Source organism: Pinus tabuliformis, chromosome 4_2, assembly GCF_031772625.1.
Source record: "Pinus tabuliformis cultivar Carrire ecotype Pingquan chromosome 4_2, CPIR1, whole genome shotgun sequence".
Classification (NCBI taxonomy): Eukaryota; Viridiplantae; Streptophyta; class Pinopsida; order Pinales; family Pinaceae; genus Pinus; species Pinus tabuliformis.
In genome coordinates, this window is record NC_142304.1 from 1,133,846,153 (window position 1) to 1,133,859,889 (window position 13,737).

Consider the following 13,737-nt stretch of genomic DNA (forward strand, 5'->3'; position numbering starts at 1 on the left):
TATATACCATCTTAAGCATTGTTATGATTTTCTTTTGTTTGCTTAACATTTTGAATTAAAAATTTAAGATGAGGATCTATGAATGCAGAATATGGAGTGGGAGGACAAGTTACAATAAAAGGCGATGTATATATGATGCATGGGCATCCAATTGAAGGGCTACAGTTGTAGTTGAGCATTTGTTATCCTTGATTGGTCATGAGAACATTTTTATTTTTATTTTTTCCTTGAAGGCTAAAGGCCAAGCTAACACAACCTTGTAATTTTTGTTTTCCAAAGTTAAAGAATAAAAGAGGAATAGTTAGTTAGTAGGGTTAGTTTAATTAGTTAATTAGTTCAAGAAAATTGAATGATAGTTTCTCAACTGTATGGAGTTACAGGCAAGGTATTAAAACCAAGCCAAACCACCAAGTGAGGGTCTGCCATCTAGAGGGAGAGAGTAGTCAGGAAGATAAATTTCTTTGTGAGCAAGCAAGTGTGTAATGGTTACTTTTATACTTTAAAAATAAAAGTTGTTTTCTTCTTTGTGCGAGACATTCTATATTTAAGATGATAGTTTAGAGGGAGCTGAAACCATATAGATGTTGAAACAAAATTGACAAATAAGTTGTTACAGACCCAGAAGCAAGGACCAAATATAGTCAAAATAAATTGAACGACAAATGAGGAAAGCAAGCACGGGTAACAATATCATTTACAAATTACAAATTAAATAGCCATATATATTGTTATTTCCTCACAGCCTCAGGTACAATAGAAACCACAATAAGTGAACAGCCTATTCAGGCTAACAGCAAGACGAAAGAGGCCTAAATACCAAACCCTGTAAGGGTTTTAACAAAATTTAAATTACATCAAGCCAGAGCAAGGGAGGTTGAAAACCCATCTGGGTTTTTAACTGTTGAAGCTCACAAACAGCACAGAACAACCAACATCAAATTCAAAACAGAGAAAAACGAAAGGGTAAGACCCTACCCTGTCTACATAGGGTTGTTGAAGAAGCTAGGTGCAGTTGGAGGCCATCTACGCTATAGCACCTACAAAAACACAAAGACAGAGAATTAGATCCACGGCTAGAGAAACTGAAAACAATAGCAAATCTACACGAAGATTAAATTGAACAGCTTATCTTGGAGGATCTGAGCAAGCTCACATCGCAGCAAAGGTGAAGTCACTCTCTCAGTACCAAGGTTGTATGGAGTAGTGGGGTTAGAAGCTGGGAGAAGGGGCAAACAGCCCACGCAGATAGCGACATTATAGAAGCTAACTCTGAAAGGAAGCCCTGCGAGGAAGGAGTAGAAGGGTTAGAGGAAACTCGAAAAGAGTTGAAAGCAAAAATCAGACAGAAAACTTACGAGTCGTGTAGAGGCCGATTTTCCTGGAGAAGGGAACAAGAACCTGTCAGAACACTGACCTAAGAAAATACATTAACCAACGGATACATGAAATTGCAGAACGGCTTGAAAGCAGCAAGATCAAAGCTACGAAAGAGGTAAAATAGGTACCCAATATGAGTTTAAAGGTTGCAAGGAGCAACGTAGCCATCGGAGGGTCGAAGCCACAAGATATTTTGCATTCTTGAAACTAGAGAATAGAGCAGAGGCACAAGGACGAAACCCTGCCCCCATAGCCTCACCAGAGCGGCAACGAATACCAACATCGAAAATCACAAAACCCTAAGTCTAATTTTCGTCAATGAGTTTTTGAATTGTAACTTAAGCCTTTGGTTCTAAGCATAAGGTCACATTGGAAATGATTTGATAAGGCTTAGGCCTTCGGAGTTATATTAATAAGCTTTTAAATACAATTTCATATTGTAAGTGCGAGTACTTAAGGTTTCACACCCCACGGTCCCACCAATTGTGGTATCAGAGGAGGTTTGTTCCTTTTTCTAAATAAAGATGGAGGTAGGTAGAAGAGGCCGAGGTAGAGCCATCAAAAGAGTAGAAGATGAAGGGTACAAGAAGAGATCAGGACCTTAACTGCATGTTTGGCAGCAGTGGAAGCAGGAAGGCATAGAGATCCGGAAGATGGGGATGACAGTGAGGAAGAAAACGCAACCACGACGAATGGGTTAGATGAAGAGGGACCAGAGATGTTATGAAACTAGCTCACAAAAAGATAGAAAAGATATATGAACACCTTAGAAATAAGCCTCTTCAAGGGGGAAAGCTACTTTACATTACACAAATGAACAAATCTTAGATGATACAAATGAAAAGACCTCATTTCTATATATAGGAGTCTATGGGGTCATAATATAATCAAAGCTAACATAACAATAATAATGTAAGGGCACAATAATAACAATAGTGGGCTTCTATGGGGCACAATAGTAACAATAGTGGGCTTATATGGGGCACAATAATAACAATATGGGGACTACATGGGTACAACAATATAATAAGGGGGTTGTACTAATAACAATATGGGATTATACTAGTAGTATAGGGGCCTAACATGCCCCTCTCCTTCAAAAAGTGTTGTCCTCAATTCTTGAGTTGTTCTTGATGCTTCTGTATAAAATTCTTGTCCTCCCATGTGGAATCTTCAATGGGTAAGTTCTTCAACTTGATGAGATACTCTGAAATTGATCAATTTTGTAGATGTCGGGTTCTTGTTTCTATGACTGCTCCAGGTTACAATATGATTTTTCTTTCCTCTTCAAGTTCTAGCAATATTGTTTGAATTGGGATATTCTGCAACTTTTGAATGAGCGACCACACCTTTTTTTCCTTCTTCCATTCATCCCTTGCTTCGTTTATCCAATCTGGTTGGATAATAGAAATAGCACAAAACAATGCTTCCACATCGTCATCCTTTCTTGAGAGTGCATCTGCAACAAAAAAATTCTTCCCTTTTCTGTAGATGATGTCAAAGTCATAACCCAACATATTTGTGACCCATTTTTTTGTTCTTCTAAAGATAACATTTGTTCTAAAAAGTATTTAACACTATCATGATCCATTTTTACCTTGAACTATCTTCCCATTAGGTAAGGTTGCCATTTCTTAATTGCATGTAGTATTGCCAACATTTCCTTCTCATAAATAGCTTGCTTGAGATGTAGCCATAAAAATACCCAATCACCTACATCAAAATGTTTCTCACTACGATGTTGATCTACCTGTTGTTTCATTAGATTTTGCACCAAAGTGGCATTATCCTTTAAAAGTTGGAGAACTTGTTGTTGATGCTCAATGTGATCTTTCACTGCTTGAACCTTTTTCTTCTTGATATGTCCTTCTATCTTGAGAGTTTGAGGTGTGGTAATTTCTTTCAATGCTTTACAAGATATGGTCGGATTCATTTCTTAATGCTCGATGTGATCTTTCACTTCTTGAACATTTTTCTTCTTGATATGTCCTTCTATCTTGATAATTTCAGGAGTGATAATTCCAGCCAATGCATTATAAGATATGGTTGGATTCATTTCTTCTTTCTCGATGTGATCTTTCACTTTTTGAATCTTTTTCCTCTTGATATGTCCTTCTATCTTGAGAGTCTGAGGAGTGGTAATTCTTGCCAATGCTTTACAAGATATGGTCGGATTCATTTCTTCTTTCTCTGGGGTTGAGTCCTAGCGTATATCCTCTTCTTTTGATGTTTCTTGATCCTTTTCTTCCTCCTCTTCATACTATATGTAAAATAACTTCTTCTCAGCACACTTCTGACCTTTAATGTATTTGTTATCACAATTGTAACAAAGTCCTTTTGCTCTTTTTTCTTCCAATTTTTGTGGTGTCACCCTTGTAGGTTGTGGAAGGCTTGGAGAAACAACACTTCCATGTTTATAGTTGTGAGAGGTAGAATTCCTTGTTGCCATAATTTTTCTTTCCACTTTTCTTGCCAACCTGAATGGCTTCTCTAATGAATCAGGTTCCCAAAGACAAACCTCATGTTGAATGTTATCCTTAAAGTCCCTATGGAGACATCAATCCTTTGCTTCTCTGGAATATAATTTTCCCTTATATTCAATTTTTGAAATTCCTCAATGTGCACTGCCATTGAACACTTTTGTTTGATATTTATCAATTGGCTAAATAAGGTGTTTCTCTTTGTATCCTCATAATGTGCTATCATTTCCTCCGTGAAAATTGACCATGTGACAAGTGCTTTACGAGAACAAAGCCCTTTATACCATAAAAATTGATTCAGTTCTAAATAATTAGATGCAACACATACCTTTTGTAATAGTGGTACACCATGTAGATCAAAATATTTCTCCATGTTGGGTCCCTATAATACTAGTGATTACCCCATTACTATTGTAGTTATACCCCTTATTTATATTGATGTACCCATGTAGTGCCCATATTGTTACTATTGTGCCACATAGAAGCCCACTATTGTTATTGTTGTGCCCTACAATATTATTGTTATGTAGGCTCTGATTGTATTGGGACCACTTAGACTCCTATATATAGAAAGGAGGTATTTTCATTTGTATCATCCAAGAATTGTTCATTTATGTAATGTAAAGGAGGTTGCCCCCTCGAAGAGGCTGAATTATAAGGCGTGGATCTCTCTTTTCTATCTTTTTGTGAGCTGGTTTCATAACATTTGGTATCAGAGCTTTGGATTCTAGGGTTTCGCTGCTCCAAACAGGTCATCGTGGCATTTTCGCTATAACTTTTTTTCTGGGACGTTTCAGAAGTCGCAAAAAAAAACCCATTTGAGAAGAATTGGCGCTGAACCTTGGGTCCGAATTTCAGAGCTTTTCTCGCGACATTTTCGGAGATATGATCTGAGGAAGTTGGTCTTTTGGCAGACTCCTGAATTACATTCAAAACAGGTGACCTGGGGAAAATCGTCATAACTCTCTCTCTGAGGATCGGATTGAAATTTCGTAAAAAGGTACAGAAAGAGGACGGACTGTAGTTTCTTGTGCATGTGTTTTAGATTCAAAGGTGGAAACAGTGACTCGTGGCACGTCGTACAAGTTCGCTCTACTGAACCAGTCTAAAAGCAAGTAACTGTGGGAGATTTCACATAACTCTTCCTTGGAGAATCCAATTTGGCTCAGACTTGTGGCATTGGAAAGAGGACGCAGAAGGCTACTACAGGTAGCAATTTCAGAATTGGAGGATCTGAAATTACAGAGATACATCAGATTCAATATCAGGCTTCTATAAAGTGAAAAAAGGTGTGTAGTTTTTTTTAAATTTTTGTGTAAGCTTGGTTTAACGGAATTCAAAGGGCATAGTAAAACTTTATTATCGGTAACTGATGCCCCGAGGAAAAAAAATGAAAACACCTAGTAAGGAACCTGAAAGCTCTAGCATGACTCATGAAGAAGAGGAAGAAATGCTACATGATATATCAAAATTACAAGAACAAGTGCAACAAATGTCACGCTCACAAAAGCTAACAGAAGCTAAGATAAGTGGCGTGGAATCTAAGGTAAATGGCATGGAAGCTAAGATGGATGGCATGGAAGCTAAGATTGATGCTAAATTTGATGGCATGGATGATAAGATGGATGAATTGAAGAAGTTGCTACAAGAAAGGGTCACTAATGGTGAAAAGGTAGTAAAGGAAACTCATGATGAGAACAAAAGAAATGTTAATCATGATACCATAGATGCTAATGTTGGATCGAAGACTCATCATGTTCCAAAAATCGATATGAGGAAGTTTGATGGCAAGGATCCCGCCACATGGATATTACAGATGGAGCAATTCTTCGATCTCAATAATGTGCAAAACACACAAAAGGTACGTATGGCAACTTTATATTTGGAACCAAATCAGTTTGTATGGTATCAATGGCTTTGTTCTCGTAAACAATTTATCACTTGGGCAATTTTTACGGAAGAATTGATAGCACATTATGAGGATACAAAAAGCAACACTTTTTTTAGCCAATTGATAAGTCTCAAACAAAAGGGTTCAATAATGGAGCACATTGAGGAGTTCCAAAAATTGAACATAAGGATAAAAGATATTCCAGAGGAGCATAGGATTGATGTGTTCATAGGGTCTTTAAAGGATAATATCCAACATGATGTGCGCCTTTGGGAACCTGATTCATTAGAGAAGGCATTCAGGTTAGCAAGAAAAATGGAAAGCAAAATTATGGCAACTAGGAAGCATACCATTCACAACTATAAAGAAGGAAGTGTTGTTGCCCATAGTCTTCCACAACCTACAAGGTTGACACCACAACAATTGGAAGAAAAAAGAGCAAAAGGGCTTTGTTACAATTGTGATAGCAAATACACAAAAGGTCATAAGTGTGCTGAGAAGAAATTATTCTACATAGATTGTGAAGAGGAAGAAGAAAAGGAGCAAGAAAGGTCAAAAGAAGAGGATATATTCCAGGAACAAAGCCTAGATGAAGAACAAATAAATCCAACCATATCTTGTAATGCATTGGCGGGAATTACCACTCCTCAAACCATCAAGATAGAAGGACAAATCAAGAAGAAAAAGGTAATAGTGTTGATTGATTCAGGAAGCACCCACAATTTTATTCATTGTAGGGTAGCAAAAGAATTGAATTGCTTCCTATATCCAGCACCAGAGTGTCAAGTGATGATTGCAAATGGAGGAACAATAAATTGTTCTGGAAAGTGCCATAATATCAAGCTATCCATGGGAGAATATGTATTGACTAGCCCAATGCTTTCCATTCCAATGGGAGGTGCTGATGTTGTACTAGGAGTCCAATGGCTACAATCCTTGGGTACAATAGCTTTTAATTTTCAAGAACTTTTCATGAAATTTTCTGTGGAAGGAAAGGAAGTTGAATTAAGGGGTATTGCAGGGAAACCAGGAAAGATAATCAGCTCTAATGGAATGACAAAGCTTCTAAAAAAGGAGCAAAGAGGTGTAATTGCACAATTATGTTCACTAGATGTTTCCACATTGGAATCATCTATTTCTCCAGATCTCCAAAAAGTCCTGGACAATCATTCCAAGGTATTTGAGACTCCCAAAGGTCTCCCACCTATGCGTGATCATGATCATGCTATTCATCTGATTCCAGGAAGTGTTCCTCCAAACATCAGGCCGTACAGATATCCATATGTCCAAAAAAGTGAAATTGAACGTATGGTTGCAGAAATGCTAGAGGCTGGTATAATTCAACCGAGTCAAAGTTCTTTCTCAGCTCCAGTAGTATTGGTGCACAAGAAGGATGGATCATGGCGCATGTGTCCAGATTATAGGGAGCTCAACAAGCTCACTATTAAAGATAAGTTCCCCATTCCTGTTATTGATGAATTACTGGATGAATTGCATGGATCAATTTACTTCACCAAGTTGGATCTTCGTTCGGGATATCATCAAATCAGAATGAAGATTGAAGACATTCCGAAAACAGCATTTAGAACTCATGAGGGTCATTATGAATTTTTGGTCATGCCTTTTGGCCTTACCAATGCACCTTCAACATTTCAAGGTTTGATGAATTCAATTTTCAAACCATTCCTTAGAAAATTTGTGTTAGTATTTTTTGATGATATACTAATCTACAGCAAGTCTTGGAAGGATCATGTTGAACATGTTGACAGGGTGCTACAACTATTGGAGGAGAAACAATTATATGCAAAAAGATCCAAATGTTTCTTTGGAGTCCAGGAGGTGGAATATTTGGGTCATATTGTATCTCATGAAGGAGTTAAGGTAGACCCTAGCAAAATTAAAGCCATTAAGGAATGGAAAATCCCCACATCCATAAAGCATCTGCGAGGATTTCTTGGGTTGACAGGGTATTATCGCAAGTTTGTTAAGAATTATGGGAGAATAGCAGCACCTCTAACAACATTATTGAAGAAAGATTCATTTTCATGGACTTCGGAAGCAACAAAGGCCTTTGAACATCTTAAAGAGGCAATGTGCCAAGCACCGGTCTTAGCTACGCCGACTTCACAAAAACCTTTATTGTGGAATGTGATGCTTCAGGAAATGGAATTGGTGCTGTTCTAATGCAAGATGAAAGACCCATTGCTTTTGAAAGTCGTCCAATCAAGGGAAAGTTTTTAAGAAAAGCTATTTATGAGAAGGAAATGTTGGCAATACTCCATGCACTTAAGAAATGGCGACCCTACCTAATGGGAAGACACTTCAAGGTAAAAACGGATCATGATAGCCTTAAATACTTTTTAGAACAAAGATTATCCTCTGAAGAGCAACAAAAGTGGGTCACAAAGATGTTGGGTTATGACTTTGAAATCATCTACAAAAAAGGGAAGCAAAATGTGGTGGCAGATGCACTCTCAAGAAAGGATGAGGATGTGGAAGCATTGTTGTGTGCCATTTCTATTATCCAACCAGATTGGATAAACGAAGCAAGGGAGGAATGGAAGAATGACGAAGAAGTGTGGGCACTTATTCAAAAGCTACAACAAGATTCCAGTACTTCTGATACATTTAGCTGGAAAAATGATTCGTTATGGTACAAAGATCGCTTATACCTCTGTAAGAATTCCCAGCTAAAACAAAAGATTCTTATGGAATTGCACACTTCTCCCTTAGGAGGGCACTCAGGATTTTTAAAAACTTACCACAGGGTTAAGAAGGAATTTTTTTGGGATGGCCTTAAATCAGATATTCAAAAGTTTGTGGCGGAATGTTTGGTTTGCCAGCAAAATAAAGTTGAAACAATTAAGACACCGGGTCTATTACAACCTTTATCCATTCCAAGCCAACGTTGGGAGGAGGTTTCAATGGATTTTATCACAGGTTTACCCAAGTCTGAGGGAAAGAGTGTCATCATGGTGGTAGTTGACAGACTTACCAAGTATGCACACTTTTGTGCATTATCACATCCATTTAAAGCCAGTACAGTTTCTACTGCATTTATGGAAACAGTTCAAAAGCTACATGGAAACCCAAAGATTATTGTAAGTGACAGAGATCCCATTTTCACTGGAAATTTTTGGACAGAATTATTTTCTTGTCTTGGTACTCAGTTAGCTCATAGCTCATCTTATCATCCTCAATCTGATGGGCAAACTGAGATAGTAAACAAATGTTTGGAAGGATATCTTCGTTGCTTTGTATCTGATAAACAGACACAATGGGTCAAATGGTTGCCTCTGGCTGAATGGTGGTATAACACTTCCTTCCATACAGCAACAAAAATGACCCCATTTATGGCACTTTATGGGTATCAACCACCATCCATCACATCATATTTAAGAGAAAATTCTAAGGTTCAGGCAGTGGAACATCACATCGAACATCAACAACAAGTCCTCCAACTCTTAAAGGATAACCTTGTGTTGGCACAGAATAGAATGAAACAACAGGCAGATCAACATCGCAGTGAAAGAAGTTTTGATGTAGGTGATTGGGTATTCCTACGGCTACAACCATATAAGCAAATGTCCCTCAAGCAAGCTAAGAAGGATAATAAATTATCACCAAAGTATTATGGTCCGTACAAGGTGTTGCAAAAGATTGGTACTATGGCATACAAATTGGAGCTTCCTGCAGCTTCTCGATTGCACCCAGTTTTCCATGTTTCATGTTTAAAGAAGGTTATAGGCGACAAGCTCCCAGTTCAAACAATATTGCCAGAACTTGACGAAGAAGGAAAAATTATATTGGAACCAGAAGCAGTCATAGAAACAAGAACTCGACAGCTACGAAATCGATCAATTTCAGAGTACCTTATCAAGTGGAAGAACTTATCCGCTGAAGATTCCACATGGGAGGATGAGAATTTTATGCAGAAGTATCCTGAACTACTCAAGCGTTGAGGACAACACTTTTTGAAGGAGAGGGGCATGTTGGGTCCCTATAATACTAGTGATTACCCCATTACTATTGTAGTTATACCCCTTATTTATATTGATGTACCCATGTAGTGCCCATATTGTTACTATTGTGCCACATAGAAGCCCACTATTGTTATTGTTGTGCCCTACAATATTATTGTTATGTAGGCTCTGATTGTATTGGGACCACTTAGACTCCTATATATAGAAAGGAGGTATTTTCATTTGTATCATCCAAGAATTGTTCATTTATGTAATGTAAAGGAGGTTGCCCCCTCGAAGAGGCTGAATTATAAGGCGTGGATCTCTCTTTTCTATCTTTTTGTGAGCTGGTTTCATAACACTCCATCTATAGTATCCAATTTACCGGATCCTTGCCATCAAACTTCCTCATCTCGATTTTTTTATTTATTTTAGGAGCTCAGTCTTGAAACGACTGTAACTCTGTAATTTCGGATCTTACAGTTCTGAAATCATGACCTGCAGTAGGCCTCTATGTCCTCTTTCCAATGCCACCAGTCTGATCAAAATTGGATTCTCCAAGAACGAGTTATGCATATTCTCTCAAGATGACCTATTTATATACCTTTTCAGAATAGTGAAGTTGTATGAAGTTCGGCATGTCACTGTTTTGACATTCAAATATTAAAAATACACACAAACAACTATAGTCTGTCCTCTTTCTGCAACTTCTTACAAAATTTCAATCTGATGCTCAGAGAGAAAGATATGACGATTTTCCCAAGGTCATATGTTTAAGATGTAATTCAGGAGTTTGCAAAAACCCTAACTTCCTCAGATCATATGTCCAAAAATATAGTGAGACAAGGTCTGAAATTCGGACCTGAAGTTCAGACTGACTTCTTCTCAAATGGGCTTTTTTTTTAGCTTCTGAAATTTCGTAGCGAAAATTCCACAATGGTCTGTTTTAGATGAAATTTTGGAGCTTGCAAAAACTATAAATTCCTCAGATCATATCTCCAAAAATATAGCGAGAAAAGCTTTGAAATTTGGAACCGAGGTTCAACGAGATGTCATCTCAAGTGGGTTTTATTTTTCACTTCTGAAACTTCACAAAAAAAAATTTATAGTGAAAATTCCAGAATGACCTGTTTGGAGAAGCGAAAACCCTAGAATCCAAAGCTCTGATACCAAATGTTATGAAACTAGCTCACAAAAAGATAGAAAAGATAGATGAACGCCTTAGAAATAAGCCTCTTCGAGGGGGAAACCTCTTTTACATTACACAAATGAACAATTCTTAGATGATACAAATGACAAGACCTCCTTTCTATATATAGGAGTCTAAGGGGTCATAATATAATCAGAGCCGACATAACGATAATAATGTAAGGGCACAATAATAACAATAGTGTGATTCTACGGGGTGTAATAATAACAATATGGGGACTACATGGGTACAAGAATATAATAAGGGGGTTGTACTAATAACAATATGAGGTTACACTAGTAGTATAGGGACCTAACAAGAGATTAAACTGTTGAGATCATTTTTGCTGGCTAGTACCAAGCCAAAACCGGAGCTTTCTAATTATGATGGCAATTTGTCCACAGAGGCATTGTTGGACTAGATAAGTGAACTAGATAAATATTTTGAATATGAAGAAATTAGTGAAGACAAGAAGATCAGGTTTGTTGTCACCAAATTGAAAGGACATCCAGCACTGTGGTGGGACAGTGTGCAGGCAGAAAGAAGAAGATTAAACAAGCCCTTGATCAAGAAATGAGACAAGATGATTGCAAAGATGAAGAGTAAATTTATGCCTAAAGATTATCAAATTTCCCTTTACAGACAGGTGCAGAGTTTAAGATAGAGAATGATGACTATAAGAGAATACATTGAAGAATTTGAAAAAATGAACCTGAGGGGGGGATATGTTAAAGATACCCCTGAAAAGACAACAAGGTTTGTGAATGTCTACGGATGGAAATCCTAGATGAAATAAGAATTCTTTCTCCTTTGAAGGCAGAAGAAGATATTACCAGGAAGCAGAATGCAAAGAGAGGACGTGGTTCCAATAGAGGAAAATGATAGTCCTTTGGCAGAGGTAGGACTGCCAACAGCAATGAAGAGTGCAACAGTTCAAAAACTTCGGGGCAGACTGAAAGGGAAGGTAATGATGGAGGCAGAGGAAATGCCTATCAATGTTACAAGTGTCACAAATGGGGGGCACAGGTATTTTGAATGTCTTGAAAATGAACAAGTTGGACAGAGGGGAGCATACGTTGCTCAACCTAGAGTAGTAGAGGTACCGCCACAAGAGGTGGAGGATGCCCTTGAAACAGGTGAAGCCTTGGTGTTGAATAAGGTTCTTCTAAAACCAGCTAAGGAAGTGACTGACACGACACAATGGAAAGAATTATTCCGTACTGTGTGCAAGTCACATGGAAAATGCTGCAAGTTGATTATCAATAGTAGAAGCACCGATAACTTGGTAGCCACTGAGATGGTGGAAAAGTTGGGGTTGAAGAGGTTGAAACACCCAATGCCATATAAGGTGACTTGGCTGCAGAAAGGACACCAGTTGCTGGTTGATGAGCAGTGTGAGGTGGAGTTCCACATTGGGAAGTATAAGGATAGCGTGATGTGTGATATTATGCCTATGGATGTATGCCATATTCTGCTAGGTAGACCGTGGCAGTATGATAGAAAGGTCGTCCATGACAGGGAAAAGAATTGCTACAAGTTTGTTAAAGATGGAGTGAAGCATACACTCATGCCCATGAAGGAAGGAAAAGATACTAAAGCTAGCAGAACTAAGACCCTGTTGATAGGCGGAAAGGAATTTTTGCGACAGCTTGGAAGTAATGAGGTGAACTATGTAATTGTTTGAAGACCAAGCGTGGTATTGCTGCACACCGAAATTATTAATCTGCCTGCGGAGATAGAGGAGATGTTGTAGGAATTCAGTGATATTGTGGTAGATGATCTACCTGATAAGTTTCCACCCAAGCAGAGCATCAGTCACCACGTTGATTTCATTTTGGGAGCCAGTTTACCAGACAAGGCTACTTACCGGATGAGTCCAAAGGATAACGAGGAAATTAGAAAACAAGTACAGGATTTGTTGGATAATGGATTGATTTGAGAAAGTTTGAGCCCTTATGCAGTTCCGACTGTTTTATCCCCCAAGAAAGGAGGAGAATGGTGAATGTGTATTGATTCCAGAGTGATCAATAAAATCACCATCAAGTATCGGTTTCCTTTACCTTGAATGGATGATATGATGGATTATTTAAGCGGGGCATCATATTTTTCAAAGATAGATCTGAAGAGTGGTTATCACCAGATTAGGATCAGAGAAGGTGATGAGTGGAAGACGACTTTCAAGACCAATGAAGGCTTGTATGAATGGCTAGTTATGCCATTTGGGCTGAGTAATGCTCCCAGCACATTCATGCGCTTGATGAATGAGATGTTGAAGGAATTCATAGGAAAATTTGTGATCATATATCTAGATGATATACTTATATTCAGCAAGACCAGGGAGGAGCATTTTCGACATGTCAGGTATGTACTAGAAAAATTACAGCAAAATAAATTGTTGATAAATCTTAAAAAGTGTTCTTTTTTCAAGAAAGAACTGATTTATCTAGGATTTGTAATCTCTGAAAATGAATTGAAGATGGACCTAGAGAAGATTGCAGCTATAGTTAGCTGGCCTTCTCCTAAAGGTCTATTTGAGGTGCGAAGTTTTCATGGATTGGCGAGTTTCTATCAGAAATTTATTAAAAATTTCAGTGGTATTTGTGCACCTATGGTGGATACCATTAAGAAGGCAAATCAACCTTTTTATTGGATAGAATCTGCCGAAAAGATCTTTCAGCTTTTGAAGAAAAATATTACTGAACAGCCAGTCTTGAAGCTACCAGATTTCAACAAACTTTTTCAAGTTTGTTGTGATGCCAGTGGGATAGCCATTGGTGCAGTGCTCAGTCAAGAAGATAAGCCGGTAGCATATTTTAGTGAAAAGTTGAATGAGAGAAG